This window comes from Lissotriton helveticus, chromosome 1_1 (assembly GCF_964261635.1).
Source record: "Lissotriton helveticus chromosome 1_1, aLisHel1.1, whole genome shotgun sequence".
Taxonomy (NCBI): domain Eukaryota; kingdom Metazoa; phylum Chordata; class Amphibia; order Caudata; family Salamandridae; genus Lissotriton; species Lissotriton helveticus.
This window is the reverse complement of record NC_136057.1, coordinates 642,414,091-642,436,097: the sequence shown is the minus strand read 5'-3', so window position 1 is coordinate 642,436,097 and position 22,007 is coordinate 642,414,091. Positions and strand designations below refer to the sequence as shown.

The window sequence follows — 22,007 nt, the reverse complement described above, 5'->3', positions numbered from 1 at the left end:
AGGACAAAGGGTCAAAATGCAGGACAAAAATTCAAGACAGGACGTCAAAATTCAGGACAAAAGGTAAGGTTTAAAGACACATCAGAGAAGGTTGCGCAATAGTATATAAGTAAGTAAATACACAACCACTAAAGTACAAGTGAAAATAAGTTTATATTAGGTTGAGACAATTGTGCACTTCATGGTTTGTCAGTATACGCGCAGCTTTAAGCAAATGTGCAGGTCTTTTTATGGTAACAAAACCGGCCCCACCTTTCCAGCTCCCAGAGAAAACGCCTGATGCCCATTCCGGCCAGTCTGGCCTTGATACCACCCTCCAATGGCGCCCCTCATCTTCACATAGACCCTCTCTCATGTGTATTTAATTTCTTGTATAGTACTACTCATCCCAAATATGTGGGGCAGAGTTTTGGAGTGCGTTACAACACACACATTATATAGAGACAATCACTCATATAAATGAGAAAGTCAATATATAGGAAATGTTGCATAAGATAATGGGGCTTACAATGTGTAATCATACTTTCATCCATCATTCAGTCTTTCACGATTCATTCTGTCCTTCCATATGTGTGCCGATCCATGTCCATATTCATCCATTTACAAACCTATCCATCACGTTTCCTTCTATCCATCTGTACACTCATCCATCCACTCTTCCACACATCCATCCATTAACTCATCCATCCAGCCATTCACCTGTTCAGTCATCCATTTACACATCCCACTTCCTCTTTCAATTCCCCTTTCACTTAGCCATCCATCCTTCCATCCACCCACCCATCCATCTACTCATCCACTCATGAATCCATCCATTGAACCTATCATTCATCTATCCTTTCTCTCATCCATCCACCCTTTCACTCCTTCACTCATCTATCCATCTACCCGCCCTTTCACTCACTCATCCAGCCTTACATCCACCCTTTCACTCATCCGTCCATCCATTCAACCTTTCACTTATCAATTCATTAATCCACCCTTTCACTTATCAATTCATCAATCCATCCATCATTTCACTCATCCATCCACTCATTCACTCGCCCGTCATCCACCCTTTCACTCATCCATCCATCCATCATTTCACTCATCTATCCAGCCATCCATCCATCCACTCATCCCTTAACTTACTTACTCACTCACCTTTTCACATTAATTATGAGACCCATCAAGGACTCCACCCTCGCTGTAGTTCCTAAAGTAAGGGGTGGGTGGAGCAGGGTTCACTATGCCCCTGCACATAGGCAATCTGAAAAAGTGGAAGGCATGAGTCATGCATGATGCGCAGGGCCTTGACGTGGGGCGACTGTGACATGGTGTTGTTTCCAGAGCTTTAAGTGGGATGAGAAAACTAGGGGGTCTCTTCAAAAGGGTGTTTGATGTAACAAAATGCGTGCCTTAAAACACATAAGATAAAATTCTGTGCTTAATATAATGTACCGCCTGACTGGTATTTTTGTTGCTTCTGTCATTGCATCCAGATATATAATACGTTACACTTAGAACAAGTAACATTATGCCTACAACAAGCCAGAACTATTGGCTTTGTCAATGGTTGTTAGTTGAATAAAATAAAAAAGCAGCAACCATGGTTGCTGTACTAAAACTATAATCCTTTCCTTTCAACTTCTTTCACCGCCTTCCTTTGGCTAACTGGATTTTCACCTAGCAGCAGCATGGGCGTTTTTGCACTTCCATGTGACAGAATGACCTGCCCTGGACTGAGGCTGGAGGAGGCCACCACATGCTGTGCCAGCCCAGACTGACCCATTGTCATTCTGTATGGGGCAATCAGCCCCACGCAGAATGATAATGGGCGGGGTGTGGCTGCTCTTGTGCTCAGAGGAGTGCGAGGCGCCCCATCAGGGAGCTGAGGCCTTTTGCAGGGGAACAGCTCTGTTCCCTGCAATGCTTAAAAGCCCCGGCGTCAGGCCTCACTCCTGGATGCATTTGTACAGATGGGCTTGCGCAGGGGGGGGGCAAGGAGAGGCGCTCCAGGGGGGGGGCAAGCGCCCCTCCTTGCCCCCCCTGCGGACACCCATGCGCCTGGGTATTCCAAACGTCCAGAGAATAGCAGGATAACTCAACACATCTATCCCCTTTACACAATGAAACACTTATGAACATGTACACAAAAAGTAAATAACACTCGAAGTCCTTCGGTCCAGGCCAGACTCTCCCCAGCAGCTTTGCCTCACCTCTGCAGTCTTGAGTCCTCCACTGTCAGGGTTCGTGCCAGCAGCCTGCACAGCCTCTAGCTGATTCTTTTTCATTTTTATCTCCACTTTCCGCCTGCACTGTGGGAGATTCATTTTCATTCCGCCGGACTCACTGAGTCTTAATATTTCATTTTACTTACCCTTAAGCACAGTTCCCGCTGCTGCTACCCCTGCGGCCCCTCCCACCCTGACACAATCCACACTACCACCTCCCTACCTCTGGTCCCGCCCCCTCCCCTACTTAATGGCGACCACTGCGCAGGTGCGCCTAAGGCAAGCCTGTCTGCGCCTGTCAGCATCCCGGAAGCAACCAGCGCCAGGAACCCTGGATCCACGACCTCCCACCGGTACAAAAACGCCGCCCTCCTTGCACTCAACCCCGGAAGACTCAGAGACTGTCAACTGGCATCCCCGGCCTTGACCCACAGCCAGTTCTCCTGCCACCAGACGTTCTCCTCCACCCCGGAACCGCAGACACTGCCGCCAGCAACACGCTAAGGTGCATCCCCTTCAACGTGTGCTCCGTACACATACACGCTGCAGACATCTGGAACCTACTAGACTCTCTCTCGCCCGACATAGCCTTCTTCACGGAGACCTGGACCAACGCCACCACCGCCCCCGACATCAACACTGCCACCCCTGACGGATACAAGATCCAGAGGAAGCACCGTCCTAACTACCCAAAAGGAGGCCTCGCCATCGTCCACAAGAACACCCTCTGACTCACCACCTCCAGCGAAAACTTCCCCGCCGCGAACACCTGCACTTCCAGACCAGCCCCAACACTACATTCCGTGGAACCCTCATCTACAGACCCCCCGGCCCCAGGACACCCTTCGCCACCAATATCACCGACTTCATTGCACTCCACGCCATCGCATCAATGACCTACATACTCACCTGTGACCTGAACTTTCACCTAGACAGCTCCAGCGACCCCCAACTCTGCCACTCTCCACGACAACCTAGCCAATATAAGACTCAAGCAATTCGTCACCACGCCCATACACAAAGCAGGACACATCCTCGATCCCATCTTCGCCGCAGGCAACAGCGTCCACTTCAACCACACAACCCAACCTCCATGGACCAACTACCGATGCGTTCACTTCACCGTCGACAAACCCAAGGCACCAAAACCTCCCCGCCTACCTTGAAGGAACTGGAGCAAGGTCACCGACGAGCAACTTAGCTCCCCCCTTGCCCGAGAAAACCCCGCCTGGACACCCAACGCAAACGCCGCAGCCAAGGAACTCCACACCTGGAGCTCCAACTGTGCAGAAGTACTCACCCACTTGGGAACCCTGGTTCACCACAGGTCTCCAAGAAGCAAGACGCACCTTCAGACGCCTGGAGAAGACCTGGAGAAACACCAAGACAACCGACAACTACTCCACCTACAAGAACGCCATGACAAATTACCACAACCAAATCAGAACAACCAAAAGGAACTTCATCAACAGCAAAATCCTCACTAATGCACCAACTTTAAGGACCTCTTCACCGTAATCCAGAAATTCCCCAACCCACACAGCAAAGCCACAGACGTCACCCCATCCCAAGACCTCTGCGACAAGCTTGGGAGCTACTTCCACCTCAAGATCAGAAAACTCTACGACAACTTTGTCGACCGCACGCAACACGCCACTGCCAGCCCTCCACCTCCCAGAGACACCACTCAGCCCACCATCACCGACTGGACTCCAATCACAACCGAGGACACCACCACGACCATGAAAAGCACCTACTCGGGAGCCCCCACCGAACCCTGCCCCGCACATCTACCAGAGAGTCGCTGATACCATTGCACCTGGAATACAATGGACCATCAACACCACCTTCACAACAGGCACCTTCCCAGACAGCTGGAAGCGCACAGAAGTAAGGCCCCTCCTCAAGAAGCCCACGGCTGACCCCACCAACCTTAAGAACTACAGGCCCATCTTGCTCCTCCCCTTCGCAGCCAAAGTAGCTGAGAAAGCTGTCAACAAGGAACTGACATGGTTCATCGAAGAAAACGCCGTCCTCGACCCAACCCAACCCGGATTCCAGAGCAACCACAGCACCGAAACCAACCTTCTCGCCACCACAGATGACATCCACACCCTCCTGGACCAAGGCCACTCAGCAGCCCTCATCCTATCCGCAGCTTTCGACTCCGTCTCTCACCGCACTCTAGTTGCCAGACTACACGAAGCCGGCATACAAGGGACCGCCCTCGACTGGATCCGATCATTCCTCACTGGAAGAAGCCAAATGATCAGACTAAAAACCCTTCTTCTCTGCCCCCACAGAGATCACCTGCAGAGTCCCACAGGGGTCATCGCTGAGCTTGATCCTCTTTAACATCTACATGGCCCCCCTCACAGCCATCGTCCGACAACACGGCTTCAACATCGTATCTGACGCCGAGGACATCCAGCTCATCCTCTCCCTCACCAAAGACCCCACCACAGCAAAACTAAACTTCCAAAAAAAATGCAAGACGTCGCAGTCTGGATGACCAACAGCTGCCTAAAACTCAACTCTGAGAAGACAGAAGTCCACTTCCTCTGAACCGCCCCCTCAGCATGGGACGACACATGGTGTCCTGCCCATCTACCCCCTCAGATCACGCCAAAAACCTCGTTATCATACTCAACTCGTCACTCACCATGAACAGATAAGCCAACGCCATCACCTCCAGCTGCTTCAACACCCTCTGCATCCTCCGAAAGACCTCCAAATGGATCCCCCCTGAAGTCTAGTAAGACAGCCACCCACTCGCTCATCACCAGCAGACTGGAGTATGGAAACACACTCTACGCCGGCATCAACAAGGCCCTTCTCCATGCAAACTCCAGACCATACAAAGCACCACAGCCAGACTTGTCCTCGACATCCCCCGTAAGAACACATCAGCCAACACCTACAGAGACTCCACTGGCTCCTGGTGGAGAAAAGAATCACCTTCAAGATCCTCACCCGCGCCTACAAATGCCTACACAACAACGGACCCAAATACCTCAACGACAGAATAAACTTCCACGTACCCAAGAGAAACCTCCGGTCTGCCAACCTCGCACTGGCTGAAACCCCTCGCATCCACAGAGCCGGAGCAGGCGGAAGATCATTCTCCTACATTGCAGCCAGAACCTGGAACAAGCTACCAGCAAATATCCGACTCGCCCCTAACCTGTACACATTCAGGAAGGCCCTCAAGACCTGGCTCTTTGGCTGAACGAACCTGCACGCCCCCTCTCCTGCAGCGCCATGAGACCCTCATAGGTGAGTAGCGCACTCACAGTTCCCTGATTGATTGATTGATAAGAAGGAAGCAATAACAACAAAGCTAGGAATAAATTAAATAACCAGAAATAATAAAATTGGATAATGGAAAATGGCACAGGTATCACACAACATAGTCCCAGAACTTAGAAGGAAATGTTATGGACCTAGGTGACAAGGAACGACTCTTAACATTGTTTTTTTAGGATCTTCCACACAACTTGGTTCTTTGGATAGAAAAACCGGATACATCTTTGACACCACAATCTTCCCTTTATTCCACCACTTACCATCATCTAATTCAACAGCTACTTTGTTGACCTTCACAACCTTTCTCAAGACTGAGATCTTGGATTCCCCTTTGGGTAAGGTCCTGGAGCACTTCACTCTTACCATATATCCCACACTGATATTCAGCTGTCGAGGACTCAACCCGACCCTTGTTTGATCATATTTGTTTTGTGCTTCAACTCGCCTTTTGCCAACCTCCTCAATTTTCTTTCTGGCCAACATGAACCCACCACCACACATCCATCCTCTCAACAACTTGGAAGTGGAAACACGCCCTGTAAGCAGTACAAATGGGGACACGCCAGTGTCAGAATTGACAGTCGCGCGGACCGCCCACAATAGTTTACTCAGTTTAGCCTTGCAGTTCAGACTACTCGCTCTTGGCAATTGTACATTTTGTTTAATGACCCTGTTAAAACGCTCAAAAAGGTCATTACTCCTAGGGTGATAAAGAGAAGTTTTGACATGTTTAATACCTGAAAACTAAAAATCCTTCAAATTGTAAGGAAACAAATTGGGGGCCATTGTCTGTAAGTAATTCCTGAGGTACACCTTCCCTGGAAAATAATTACTCAAGGAACTTGATAACTGAGGTAGAATCAGATGTTTTCACCCATTTGATTTCTGGCCAGCAACTATGAAAATCCATGAGAACTATACCATACTCGGACATCCTACCAGACATAATCATGGGACCAATAACGTTTATGGCTAATTTGACCCTTGATTTGTCAGAAACCTCGATGGCCTCCACAAGACAAGACAAGGAGTAGTTATTTGCGACATCACACACAAAATGCTCCACCTTCTTGTCCAAAGCTGACCACCAGAAATTTTCCCTTACTCTCCTCTTCATGACACACATGCCGATGTGACCCTCGTGGGCAAGGGTACGTCTTTTGTTTCTCATGACATCCGGTACCACTAACAGAGATGATCTATACAACAAACCATTCACTACTGTTAGCTCCTCGAAGGCATGCTTGTACTTGCTTACACAACTCAGTTTGTTAATCCCATGCAACCGCCCCTTGCTTAACATCCTTACCACCTCCTTAAACTCTTGATTGTTCTCAGAGACTTCTCTCCACGCTTGTTCAGATATGGCATCTTTGGAATGACCCAACACACTGCAAACCAGTTCCAAATCTTCATGCTCACTTTCTGTTAGCATAGCATTATTGTCATTAGAGCTTAGGTGAGACAAGCAATCAGCCAAGAGATTCCTCCTGCCATGCACATACTCAGCTCTGAAATTGTGCTCCATGAGTCTATACTGCCATCTTGCGATTGTGGTGAACAACTATACCAAGGGTTTATAGTCAACACGTACCACAAATTTAGAGCCTTACAGTTAATGTTTGAAATGAGTAATACCCCACCAACAAGCAAGGGCTTCGCGCTCAATAGAGAATATGAGGCTTCGGCACCATGTAGACTCCTAGAAGCTAAAGCAATCACCTCGTTCTTGCTATCTCTATGTTTACGTTAGTAGAGGATTCTCCTCCTCCTCCCTTTTCTCCCCCCCCTTCCTATGTAGTTCTATGGTAGAAAACAAAAATAAATACAAAAGGAATGGACAAAGAATCAAAGGCACCAACAACTCTCTTCTTTAATCGTTTGGTGCTCGTTTCTGTTATCCCGTATCTGTTGGGGTGTTCGGGTAGGCTAATGTCAGATAGCGGTCCACCCTCCTCCCTTCCATGGTCACTCACAGTGTTATCCGCAACTCTCCTGAGTTGCGGCGGCGCTGTATTGGCTCTCCTGAGGGGTCCACCACTCTTCTGACCAGCGCTCCGTTGTGTCGTCTTTGGCGTCTTATTCCACCTGGACTTGCCCTAGGGCTTCTGCCGCCGCTCCCGCCGTCTGGCTCTCCTCTTGGAGAGCCTCTCCTCTGTGGCATTCTGCCCGACTTCCTCCTTCCGCTGGGACCGCCGGCCTTCTTCTTGGTGACAACGATACTCCTCGCCTGGGCCTCCCTCTTCTAGGCAGTCCAAGGCGGCTGATTGGTTCTCCAGAGGGGCAGACCCGGAGTCAACCTGTGCAGGGAAGGTCAAAAGGTTAACCCTTTGAAAGCTTTCCCTGTTCCTTCCACCCCAGCGCTCGGCTGTACCGTCAGAGAAATCAGCACCGGGTAAGTCTTTCCACTCGGGTGGTATTTCTCTCCCACATCCCCCTTTCCTAACTTTCTTGCTTGCAAGATAGGGGTCTACTGGGTGTTGGGATAAGTAGTAAGTATTAGTATGGTCTTTGCCCTTTCTATGATAGCTAGTAAAACTGTGTTGTAAAGGCATGCGTTGTAAATGTATGTGCTGTAACGTCATACATTCCTCCAAAGGGGCATGGTCTGTAAACAGGGTGAACTCCCTGCCTTTCAGATAGTATTGTAGTGTTTTTACTGCCCATTTTATAGCCAAGGCCTCCTTTTCGATGACAGCATATTTCTTCTCTCTGGGAAATAGTTTTCTCCTGATAAACAGCATGGGGCTCTCTTGACCTTGTGAGTCCAGCTGGGATAATACCGCACCCAAACAATGATCGGAAGCATTGGTTTGTAATATAAATGGTTATCATAGTCAGGATTCAGGAGGATGGGCTGAGTGGTGAGGTCTTTATTTCAGCTGGGGTAAAGTGTGTAGGACCTTGGAGGAGGGGTGTTTAAGTTCACATTCCGTTTTTGCATTCTTCTTTAAGAAATTGGTTAATGGAGTTGCTATTTCGGAAAAAGAAGGGATGAACTGTCGATAATATCCAAGGATACCCAGGAAGGCACAAAGGTCTTTCCTGGTCTGAGGGAAGGGTAATCTGGTTATGGCTGTCACTTTCTCTTCCTGTGGTGTGATAGAACCTTCTCCCAAGAGATACCCCAGGTATTTCACTGATTGAGCGGCCAGACGACTTTTAGCCGGATTTATGGTAAGGCTACCCTCTTTTATAGATCGGAATACAGCCTCTGGATGGCTTAGATGTTGTCTCCAAAAGTTACTGTAGATGACTATGTCATCGATATAGGGCGCTGCAAAATGAAAATGTGCGCTCAGTGAGTCGGCAAACTCCAGTCCAGGTCTTCCCGCTGAATCGAGGTGGGCGCTTGCGAGGAGACACAAGGAGGATGCCGGCTTCTCCAGGCTTCTTTCCCCGGCTGTTCCAATCTCTGTTTTTTGCTTGCCCCCTCCCGTGCTTCGTACACAGCGGGGGTGCAGGGCACTTCATCGACCTGCCGCCCTTCTGACTTGCGGATTTACTCTGAGAAAGCTTGGTACCCTGAGTCTTGGCGTTGGGCGTCTGCTGCTTGCTGACTCGGAGCCGGGACAGGAGCCTTTTTTGCAGCAGCCGGTGATCGGAGATTGCACGGACAGTACCGGACTGCACCGATTGCATCGGAGATCAGAGATCATACCGGAGTGGCACAATAGGGAGATCTGCAACGGAAGGCGGCGCCTCTACTCCAGTACACTCTGGTCCGGTCCGCCTTTTGCAAGTTGGCGGTAGAGACTTGAGGGTTGAGGCTCTGCTGCTGCCCGGAGTCGCTGCCCGGAGTCGGAGTGGTCTTCTGTGGCGTTTTATGTGGTGGCTGGAGATTGCATCGAAGGAACCGGCGCCTCCACATCTCCGGTCTGTCCCTCACACCCCTTTGCATCCCGGGTGCCGAGCCGGGAATCATCCTTGAAACAACCCGGAGCGCGATGTGGGGATCATCTGGAGAGTGGTGGTGAGTTGGTGGCAGGAGTTGATCTTTGAAGCTAGGGCAGAACCTGCTCGAGGGTGCGTGCAGTTTAAAGTTTGCCCGCTCAGTCCGCTCAATCTGCTTGACTGCTTGGCTGCGTGGCTACACGCTGCTATATCAAGCACTGATTTTCCACGCTTCCTCTTGGCTTCCCAACAGCCCGCCGCAGCCCGCCTTAACCCGGCAGCCCCAGCGAGAGAGAGCAAGGTCACCTCAAAGGCTCAAAGGCTTGTGAGGGTTGGGCACGGCAAGTAGCGAATTCCATCCTGATCCCACTCCTCCTTTTTTGCTTTTTTGCTCCCTCGCTACAATGCGAGCTTGGTTCACCTGTAATTTCCACACAGCTCTCACGCTGCCCACACGGTCATCTTGAATGACCTAGACAGGTCACCTAGCTCTTTCTTTCCCTTTTCTGGCCAAAGCAAAGGATGTTATCATGAAAACAGAGGTCTACAGCCCCACAAAAGAAAAGGAAACAGAGAGAAAAACTAGAGATATCAACCGTGGACACAGACCGGATACTTAACCTGTCGCCAAGTGCTTCTGGAAGCACTACAGTCAGTACGCTCCCTGTGCACTAGAAGGAAGCAGTCTTGGTGGGCCAAAACCCATTCAGTAATTAACCAAAAATAACGACAAAATTTGCCTTCCTGAAAGGCATAGGGTCAGCTGTCTTTTCGAGCAATATGAAAATTAAGGGACTACCCATTCCTCTGAGCCCCACAGTGATCATCAGCAAGGGCAGCTCAGGCGGTGACAACGAGATGGGTAAATCTCCTGGTCCAGGAAAGACATGACTTGGCAGTTCGGGCTGGACTGTTCCCATGAGGCACAGGGTCAAGGCTCATTTGCATATGGCCATGTCTGACCTGGGGTGGTGTGGAGTGCAAAAAATAATGGATTTAGGCCCAGATCTCTGTACTGGGGTGAATGTATGACATTGTTCTGCATTCTGTCCATCAATTGTTGTTTTTGCATTTTTCACCCCGAGTGGGATGGGTATGCTCAGACGTGAGTCCCATGCTCTCCACACAACTGGAGTCAAGCTATCCAGGCTGATGAAGGCTGATAGCCAGAAACCGGTCCTTGGATGCTTGATTCCGGTCCAGGAAAGACATGGCTTGGCAGTTCGGGCTGGACTGTTCCCATGAGGCGCAGGGTCAAGGCTGATTTGCATATGGCCATGTCTGACCTGGGGTGGAGTGCAAAAAAAGATGGATTTAGGGCCAGATCTCTGTACTGGGGTGAATGTATGACATTGTTCTGCATTCTGTCCATCAATTGTTGTTTTGGCATTTGTCACCCCGAGTGGGATGGGTATGCTCAGACGTGAGTCCCATGCTCTCCACACCACTGGAGTCAAGCTATCCAGGCTGATGAAGGCTGATAGCCAGAAACCGGTCCTTGGATGCTTGATTCCGGTCCAGGAAAGACATGGCTTGGCAGTTCGGGCTGGACTGTTCCCATGAGGCACAGGGTCAAGGCTGATTTGCATATGGCCATGTCTGACCTGGGGTGGGGTGGAGAGCAAAAAATGATGGATTTAGGCCCAGATCTCTGTACTGGGGTGAATGTATGACATTGTTCTGCATTCTGTCCATCAATTGTTGTTTTTGCATTTGTCACCCCGAGTGGGATGGGTATGCTCAGACGTGAGTCCCATGCTCTCCACACCACTGGAGTCAAGCTATCCAGGCTGATGAAGGCTGATAGCCAGAAACCGGTCCTTGGATGCTTGATTCCGGTCCAGGAAAGACATGGCTTGGCAGTTTGGGCTGGACTGTTCCCATGAGGCACAGGGTCAAGGCTGATTTGCATATGGCCATGTCTGACCTGGGGAGGTGTGGAGTGCAAAAAAAGATGGATTTAGGCCCAGATTTCTGTACTGGGGTGAATGTATGACATTGTTCTGCATTCTGTCCATCAATTGTTGTTTTTGCATTTGTCACCCCGAGTGGGATGGGTATGCTCAGACATGAGTCCCATGCTCTCCACACCACTGGAGTCAAGCTATCCAGGCTGATGAAGGCTGAAAGCCAGAAACCGGTCCTTGGATGATTGATTCTGGTCCAGGAAAGAAATGGCTTGGCAGTTCGGGCTGGACTGTTCCCATGAGGCACAGGGTCAAGGCTGATTTGCATATGGCCATGTCTGACCTGGGGTGGTGTGGAGAGCAAAAAAATGATGGATTTAGGCCCAGATCTCTGTACTGGGGTGAATGTATGACATTGTTCTGCATTCTGTCCATCAATTGTTGTTTTTAGGTCTCGCGACCTATCGATGCGCGCATGCGCATCGAGCGGAGCGAGAATTCATGTCGGCAAAATCCTCTTCAAACTAAGGGCTTTCAGCCCGGCGTTTTCTTGCAGTTCACGTGAACATGCACGAGCATTCACGGCCAGGGCTTCTCCTCCCCTAGCAGCACTCCTCCCACACCAGCAACTCCCCCCTCCCACACCAGCACCTCCCCTCTCTCTCCCTGCAAACACAGCCTTGCCGTAGCAGCACTCCTCCCACACCAGCACCTCCCCCCTCCCACACCAGCACCTCCCCTCTCTCTCCCCGCAAACACAGCCTTTCCTTTCATTTCTCCTCCCCCTCCCCAGCCCGTAGCAGTTGCCGTAGCAGCACTCCTCCCACACCAGCACCTCCCCCCTCCCACACCAGCACCTCCCTTCTCTCTCCCCGCAAACACAGCCTTTCCTTTCATTTCTCCTCCCCCTCCCCAGCCCGTAGCAGCACTCCTCCTTTTGTTTGCCTTTTCCCACCTATCTATGCCTGTCCCTGTCTTACTGTCCGTGTGTCGCCACAAGCTAACTCCTCTCTGGTGTCTGAAATGTGACTCGCTCTCTTGTGGGCTTCTGCGTCAGCCCCTCTGTCATACACGGGGCTTGTGTGGTGGGGGCCTCGGGCTCACCGTGTTCTCTTGCCGCTCTGCAGTTGCGACGGGATAGGCGCCCAGCTGCCCAGCGCGGCTTCCAGGGGTCCTCAATTGTATCCGGCAGAGTCAGCATATACCGGCTGGAATTGCATCCTGCATCGGTGCAAGCTGAGGCTGGAGCTGCAGAGGGGAGGGGGAGTCGAGCTCTAGGCAGAGGAGCCAAACGGTGGCGAAGCCCTCCAGCTCAACGGGGAGAGCTGGGACTAAAAAACAAGCATTGGCATAGCCAATAGGTCTCGCTTGTGGGACCTTATAAGTATTTTGTTTTGCAGCACAATATCCTTGTAACTAAATACTTATAAGGTACCACAAGCGAGACCTATTGGCTATGCCAATGCTTGTTGCATTTGTCACCCCGAGTGGGATGGGTATGCTCAGACGTGAGTCCCATGCTCTCCACACCACTGGAGTCAAGCTATCCAGGCTGATGAAGGCTGATAGCCAGAAACCGGTCCTTGGATGCTTGATTCCGGTCCAGGAAAGACATGGCTTGGCAGTTCGGGCTGGACTGTTCCCATGAGGCACAGGGTCAAGGCTGATTTGCATATGGCCATGTCTGACCTGGGGTGGTGTGGAGTGCAAAAAACAATGGATTTAGGCCCAGATCTCTGTACTGGGGAGAATGTATGACATTGTTCTGCATTCTGTCCATCAATTGTTGTTTTTGCATTTGTCACCCCGAGTGGGATGGGTATGCTCAGACGTGAGTCCCATGCTCTCCACATCACTGGAGTCAAGCTATTCAGGCTGATGAATGCTGATAGCCAGAAACCGGTCCTTGGATGCTTGATTCCAGTATAGGAAAGACATGGCTTGGCAGTTCGGGCTGGACTGTTCCCATGAGGCACAGGGTCAAGGCTGATTTGCATATGGCCATGTCTTACCTGGGGTGGTGTGGAGTGCAAAAAAACGATGGATTTATGCCCAGATCTCCGTACTGGGGTGAAGGTATGACATTGTTCTGCATTCTGTCCATCAATTGTTGTTTTTGCATTTGTCACCCCGAGTGGGATGGGTATGCTCAGACGTGAGTCCCATGCTCTCCACAGCACTGGAGTCAAGCTATCCAGGCTGATGAAGGCTGATAGCCAGAAACCGGTCCTTGGATGCTTGATTCCGGTCCAGGAAAGACATGGCTTGGCAGTTTGGGCTGGACTGTTCCCATGAGGCACAGGGTCAAGGCTGATTTGCATATGGCCATGTCTGACCTGGGGAGGTGTGGAGTGCAAAAAAAGATGGATTTAGGCCCAGATTTCTGTACTGGGGTGAATGTATGACATTGTTCTGCATTCTGTCCATCAATTGTTGTTTTTGCATTTGTCACCCCGAGTGGGATGGGTATGCTCAGACATGAGTCCCATGCTCTCCACACCACTGGAGTCAAGCTATCCAGGCTGATGAAGGCTGAAAGCCAGAAACCGGTCCTTGGATGATTGATTCTGGTCCAGGAAAGAAATGGCTTGGCAGTTCGGGCTGGACTGTTCCCATGAGGCACAGGGTCAAGGCTGATTTGCATATAGCCATGTCTGATCTGGGGTGGTGTGGAGAGCAAAAAAATGATGGATTTAGGCCCAGATCTCTGTACTGGGGTGAATGTATGACATTGTTCTGCATTCTGTCCATCAATTGTTGTTTTTAGGTCTCGCGACCTATCGATGCGCGCATGCGCATCGAGCGGAGCGAGAATTCATGTCGGCAAAATCCTCTTCAAACTAAGGGCTTTCAGCCCGGCGTTTTCTTGCAGTTCACGTGAACATGCACGAGCATTCACGGCCAGGGCTTCTCCTCCCCTAGCAGCACTCCTCCCACACCAGCAACTCCCCCCTCCCACACCAGCACCTCCCCTCTCTCTCCCCGCAAACACAGCCTTGCCGTAGCAGCACTCCTCCCACACCAGCACCTCCCCCCTCCCACACCAGCACCTCCCCTCTCTCTCCCCGCAAGCACAGCCTTTCCTTTCATTTCTCCTCCCCCTCCCCAGCCCGTAGCAGCTGCCGTAGCAGCACTCCTCCCACACCAGCACCTCCCCCCTACCAAACCAGCACCTCCCTTCTCTCTCCCCGCAAACACAGCCTTTCCTTTCATTTCTCCTCCCCCTCCCCAGCCCGTAGCAGCACTCCTCCTTTTGTTTGCCTTTGCCCACCTATCTATGCCTGTCCCTGTCTTACTGTCCGTGTGTCGCCACAAGCTAACTCCTCTCTGGTGTCTGAAATGTGACTCGCTCTCTTGTGGGCTTCTGCGTCAGCCCCTCTGTCATACACGGGGCTTGTGTGGTGGGGGCCTCGGGCTCACCGTGTTCTCTTGCCGCTCTGCAGTTGCGACGGGATAGGCGCCCAGCTGCCCAGCGCGGCTTCCAGGGGTCCTCAATTGTATCCGGCAGAGTCAGCATATACCGGCTGGAATTGCATCCTGCATCGGTGCAAGCTGAGGCTGGAGCTGCAGAGGGGAGGGGGAGTCGAGCTCTAGGCAGAGGAGCCAAACGGTGGCGAAGCCCTCCAGCTCAACGGGGAGAGCTGGGACTAAAAAACAAGCATTGGCATAGCCAATAGGTCTCGCTTGTGGGACCTTATAAGTATTTTGTTTTGCAGCACAATATCCTTGTAACTAAATACTTATAAGGTACCACAAGCGAGACCTATTGGCTATGCCAATGCTTGTTGCATTTGTCACCCCGAGTGGGATGGGTATGCTCAGACGTGAGTCCCATGCTCTCCACACCACTGGAGTCAAGCTATCCAGGCTGATGAAGGCTGATAGCCAGAAACCGGTCCTTGGATGCTTGATTCCGGTCCAGGAAAGACATGGCTTGGCAGTTCGGGCTGGACTGTTCCCATGAGGCACAGGGTCAAGGCTGATTTGCATATGGCCATGTCTGACCTGGGGTGGTGTGGAGTGCAAAAAAACGATGGATTTAGGCCCAGATCTCTGTACTGGGGAGAATGTATGACATTGTTCTGCATTCTGTCCATCAATTGTTGTTTTTGCATTTGTCACCCCGAGTGGGATGGGTATGCTCAGACGTGAGTCCCATGCTCTCCACATCACTGGAGTCAAGCTATTCAGGCTGATGAATGCTGATAGCCAGAAACCGGTCCTTGGATGCTTGATTCCAGTATAGGAAAGACATGGCTTGGCAGTTCGGGCTGGACTGTTCCCATGAGGCACAGGGTCAAGGCTGATTTGCATATGGCCATGTCTGACCTGGGGTGGTGTGGAGTGCAAAAAAACGATGGATTTATGCCCAGATCTCCGTACTGGGGTGAATGTATGACATTGTTCTGCATTCTGTCCATCAATTGTTGTTTTTGCATTTGTCACCCCGAGTGGGATGGGTATGCTCAGACGTGAGTCCCATGCTCTCCACAGCACTGGAGTCATGCCATCCAGGCTGATGAAGGCTGATAGCCAGAAACCGGTCCTTGGATGCTTGATTCCGGCCCAGGAAGGACATGGCTTGGCAGTTCGGGCTGGACTGTTCCCATGAGGCACAGGGTCAAGGCTGATTTGCATATGGCCATGTCTGACCTGGGGTGGTGTGGAGTGCAAAAAAACGATGGATTTAGGACCAGATCTCTGTACTGAGGCGAATGTATGACATTGTTCTGCATTCTGTCCATCAATTGTTGTTTTTGCATTTGTCACCCCGAGTGGGATGGGTATGCTCAGACCTGAGTCCCATGCGCTCCACACCACTGGAGTCAAGCTATCCAGGCTGATGAAGGCTGATAGCCAGAAACCGGTATTTGGATGCTTGATTCCGGTCCAGGAAAGACATGGCTTGGCAGTTCGGGCTGGACTGTTCCCATGAGGCACAGGGTCAAGGCTGATTTGCATATGGCCATGTCTGACCTGGGGTGGTGTGGAGTGCAAAAAAAGATGGATTTAGGCCCAGATCTCTGTACTGGGGTGAATGAATGACATTGTTCTGCATTCTGTCCATCAATTGTTGTTTTTGCATTTGTCACCCCGAGTGGGATGGGTATGCTCAGACGTGAGTCCCATGCTCTCCACACCACTGGAGTCAAGCTATCCAGGCTGATGAAGGCTGATAGCCAGAAACCGGTCCTTGGATGCTTGATTCCGGTCCAGGAAAGACATGGCTTGGCAGTTCGGGCTGGACTGTTCCCATGAGGCACAGGGTCAAGGCTGATTTGCATATGGCCATGTCTGACCTTGTGTGGTGTGGAGAGCAAAAAATGATGGATTTAGGCCCAGATCTCTGTACTGGGGTGAATGTATGACATTGTTCTGCATTCTGTCCATCAATTGTTGTTTTTGCATTTGTCACCCCGAGTGGGATGGGTATGCTCAGACGTGAGTCCCATGCTCTCCACAGCACTGGAGTCATGCTATCCAGGCTGATGAAGGCTGATAGCCAGAAACCGGTCCTTGGATGCTTGATTCCGGTCCAGGAAGGACATGGCTTGGCAGTTCGGGCTGGACTGTTCCCATGAGGCACAGGGTCAAGGCTGATTTGCATATGGCCATGTCTGACCTGGGGTGGTGTGGAGTGCAAAAAAACGATGGATTTAGGACCAGATCTCTGTACTGAGGCGAATGTATGACATTGTTCTGCATTCTGTCCATCAATTGTTGTTTTTGCATTTGTCACCCCGAGTGGGATGGGTATGCTCAGACCTGAGTCCCATGCGCTCCACACCACTGGAGTCAAGCTATCCAGGCTGATGAAGGCTGATAGCCAGAAACCGGTCCTTGGATGCTTGATTCCGGTCCAGGAAAGACATGGCTTGGCAGTTCGGGCTGGACTGTTCCCATGAGGCACAGGGTCAAGGCTGATTTGCATATGGCCATGTCTGACCTGGGGTGGTGTGGAGTGCAAAAAAAGATGGATTTAGGCCCAGATCTCTGTACTGGGGTGAATGAATGACATTGTTCTGCATTCTGTCCATCAATTGTTGTTTTTGCATTTGTCACCCCGAGTGGGATGGGTATGCTCAGACGTGAGTCCCATGCTCTCCACACCACTGGAGTCAAGCTATCCAGGCTGATGAAGGCTGATAGCCAGAAACCGGTCCTTGGATGCTTGATTCCGGTCCAGGAAAGACATGGCTTGGCAGTTCGGGCTGGACTGTTCCCATGAGGCACAGGGTCAAGGCTGATTTGCATATGGCCATGTCTGACCTGGGGTGGTGTGGAGAGCAAAAAATGATGGATTTAGGCCCAGATCTCTGTACTGGGGTGAATGTATGACATTGTTCTGCATTCTGTCCATCAATTGTTGTTTTTGCATTTGTCACCCCGAGTGGGATGGGTATGCTCAGACGTGAGTCCCATGCTCTCCACACCACTGGAGTCAAGCTATCCAGGCTGATGAAGGCTGATAGCCAGAAACCGGTCCTTGGATGCTTGATTCCGGTCCAGGAAAGACATGGCTTGGCAGTTTGGGCTGGACTGTTCCCATGAGGCACAGGGTCAAGGCTGATTTGCATATGGCCATGTATGACCTGGGGTGGTGTGGAGTGCAAAAAAAGATGGATTTAGGCCCAGATCTCTGTACTGGGGTGAATGTATGACATTGTTCTGCATTCTGTCCATCAATTGTTGTTTTTGCATTTGTCACCCGAGTGGGATGGGTATGCTCAGACGTGAGTCCCATGCGCTCCACACCACTGGAGTCAAGCTATCCAGGCTGATGAAGGCTGATAGCCGGAAACCGGTCCTTGGATGCTTGATTCCGGTCCAGGAAAGACATGGCTTAGCAGTTCGGGCTGAACTGTTCCCATGAGGCACAGGGTCAAGGCTGATTTGCATATGGCCATGTCTGACCTGGGGTGGTGTGGAGTGCAAAAAAACGATGGATTTAGGCCCAGATCTCTGTACTGGGGTGAATGTATGACATTGTTCTGCATTCTGCCCATCAATTGTTGTTTTTGCATTTGTCACCCCGAGTGGGATGGGTATGCTCAGACGTGAGTCCCATGTTCTCCACACCACTGGAGTCAAGCTATTCAGGCTTATGAAGGCTGATAGCCAGAAACCGGTCCTTGGATGCTTGATTCCGGTCCAGGAAAGACATGGCTTGGCAGTTCGGGCTGGACTGTTCCCATGAGGCACAGGGTCAAGGCTGATTTGCTTATGGCCATGTCTGACGTGGGGTGGTGTGGAGTGCAAAAAAATGATGGATTTAGGCCCAGATCTCTGTACTGGGGTGAATGTATGACATTGTTCTGCATTCCGTCCATCAATTGTTGTTTTTGCATAAATCTCAAACTAACCAAGCGATAGTCACCAGCCAATTTGACGAGCTCACACCATCACAGAAGGGAGGAGACCCTAATACATCCCCGCAGAGCAGTTTAATGGTCTTCGCAGTCACGACTTCAGAAAGTCCCAAAACTAAGACCACCTCAATACAATCAGTGCCCAGGTGCGACTCTGCAGCCACTCCCATTGTTAGATCAGATCTTATCTTAAACAACATTGACCCCTCAACTGAATCTAACAGAGAGATAATGAGCGACCCTGTAGCCATCAACACTGTCCCCCCCTACGTCAGCTTAATCACAATGTGTAACTACTAATAAATCCTGCCATAAAGGATAGCGTATCTGATACGACGGAGATGGGAGATATCATCCATACTTCTGCTCTTATACTATCTGCGCCACAAGTGCTCTCACCCCCATGGGGGATGGAGGAAGAGAATCCACCCAACGCGCACAGCACGATTCGAGCGGGTCTGCGCCATTGCAATACAATGGCTGTGTATGTAGCTAAAATAGATGACAAAATTACAAAGGACATCGAGAGATAAGCAAATTTGAACTCCCTGTCCTAAAATACGGTCGACATGTTTCAGCTCTCTGGTCTATTTCGACCCAGCATTCCTCAGGACCAGAAAAAAGTAAACTCACCCAACCGGGCAGTACACGCCCTAAAGTGCCTACTCACGGTGGGAGGATATTCGCAAAAGACACATTGATACCCACTTGAGGATCTATGTCTTGTGCAAACCTCTATTCAACGAGGTGTATGGATTCTGTAAAGAAACCCATAAGATACATTTAGAGAACAGACACTCCACTGTCGTGTGTGTTTAACCATCATTTTTTACGAAAAACCAATCATTTGATACTTTCTGACCCCATCGCTTACCCAGTGACACAGTAGAAAGAAGTGATGTGAAGTCCCACCACACAGTACTTCAAACATTACTATAGCTATTATGCTTAGAAGGTAAAAAATCTACCTTAGTTGTTAACCTTACTCGCTTAGTTGAGGTGGTTAGCTTAACTCGCTTTATTGAAGTTTACAATAATTATCTGGACACTCATTTCAGAGGTGAACAGTATAAGTCACATCCAAAACCTCTGTTAATTTGTTTCGTCAGTGGTCGGGTTTATGGACTTAATATTTAAAGATTAGAAATTAAAAATTAAAAATTAAAAATTAACAGAAATCCTTCGAGAAATGCACACAGCCTTGAAATTCTATAAACACAACTACATTCAGCCTCTTACAATGGAGACTGAAATCTCACATACATTCTCATTATGTTATGGCAAAAGTTGGCAACTCACTTAGACGTAATGCCATGATAATCTCACGTATATTGAGGTCTGAGACTCTTCTTTACGGGCTGTATTGAAGAGAAACAAGGAACAAAAAACAGAAGGAACGACCATTAAACTACCAGGCTCCCTCTACAGATAGAGTATTCAGAAATGTCTGATTCAAGAATGGCAATGTATGTTGTCAGTTTATCTCCCCTTCATAAGAAGACTTACTTCAAATCTTCCCATATGAAGACTCCATAAGTCTGTGGAGATGGATATCTTCACGGCAGCACCTGTTGACAGTAAACGAGTTTGTAAATTGAACCTATTATGACACACTCGACCCACTGGGTTATAATACCCTTCACGACCATACAGAGCCGTCTAAGATTTCATTAAACACTATCTTTAAAGAAACGCTAGCGTTTCCAATGTGGAGGCTTTTAGAAAACCCAATATTTATCACAGATACTAATGACCAAATACGTAATGTAAAAACTCAGTTGGCCAAGCGGCGAAGTATACTAATAAGCCGGTTATGTATATTGTAAAAGTATCACTCGGTCAAGTGGTTAAATATTCCAATATTATATGCCTCGCCGAGTGTTCAAAAAACGAAATTTGATGTGGAGGCTTTTAGAAAACCCAATATTTACCACAGATACTAATGACCAAATAGGCGTAATAAACACTCGGTTGGCCAAGCGGCGGAGTATACTAATCGGCCTGTTGTGTATGCTGTGAAAATATCACTCGGTCAAGTGGTTAAATATTCCAACATTATATTCCTCGCCGAGTGTTCAAAAAACGGAATTTAATGCTCCCAATATGCGAGACTACTCACTATTAGGCTGGCGACTCCCCGTATTTCCACCTAGGAACGTCTCATCCACGGCTCGGAAAACGATTCGGGCCGCGGTTGAGCCATGTCTTGTTACTTCCTGAATGGGCGTGTCGATCCTGTCAGAAAACCACGTGATCGGGGCAACTACACTTAATTTAAAGGTGCAGTAACGTCAAGCATTCCCAGCCCTACGAGATGAATAGTTTACCGGGGGATGAATTCACCAAATGCTTCTCACTTCCGAAAGAGGAATGGTATCATTATTAAAAAAAAAAAGAGAGAGAGAAAGCGCAGAGAAAGACGCATTTTTATCTCTCCCCACAGATTTATTAGCCTCACAGTAAATTCGAGTGCTGAGTCAATTTTAAGGTGCAGTCACACCGTACACTCCCAGCCCTACAGGATGTGTAGTTTATCAGAGACTGTGTTAAACACTTGCATCTCCATTCGGAAAGAAGAATAGTATCATTATTCAAAATTAGCAATGAAAGACCCATGTTTGTCTCTACCATTTTCACGGATTTATTAGCCTCTCAGTAAATCAGAGTGCCATGATCGACATGCCCATTTACAAACTCGTTTACTGTCAACAGGTGCTGCCGTGAAGATATCCATCTCCACGGACTTATGGAGTCTTCATATGGGAAGATTTGAAGTAAGTCTTCTTATGAAGGGGAGATAAACTGACAACATACATTGCCATTCTTGAATCAGACATTTCTGAATACTCTATCTGTAGAGGGAGCCTGGTAGTTTAATGGTTGTTCCTTCTGTTTTTTGTTCCTTGTTCCTCTTCAATACAGCCCGTAAAGAAGAGTCTCAGACCTCAATATACGTGAGATTATCATGGCATTACGTCTAAGTGAGTTGCCAACTTTTGCCATAACATAATGAGAATGTATGTGAGATTTCAGTCTCTATTGTAACAGGCTGAATGTAGTTGTGTATATAGAATTTCAAGGCTGTGTGCATTTCTCGAAGGATTTCTGTTAATTTTTAATTTTTAATTTCTAATCTTTAAATATTAAGTCCATAAACCCGACCTCTGACGAAACAAATTAACAGAGGTTTTGGATGTGACTTATACTGTTCACCTCTGAAATGAGTGTCCAGATAATTATTGTAAACTTCAATAAACCGAGTTAAGCTAACCACCTCAACTAAGCGAGTAAGGTTAACAACTAAGGTAGATTTTTTA

General features: G+C 49.3%; 1 long non-coding RNA gene across 1 annotated transcript in view; it reads right to left on the bottom strand.

Moving 5' to 3' along the window:
• The window catches only part of LOC144770413 (uncharacterized), a 335,354-nt gene that overhangs the window by 235 nt on the left and 313,112 nt on the right, over positions 1 to 22,007 (bottom strand). The gene's annotated exons all lie outside the window — the stretch shown is intronic.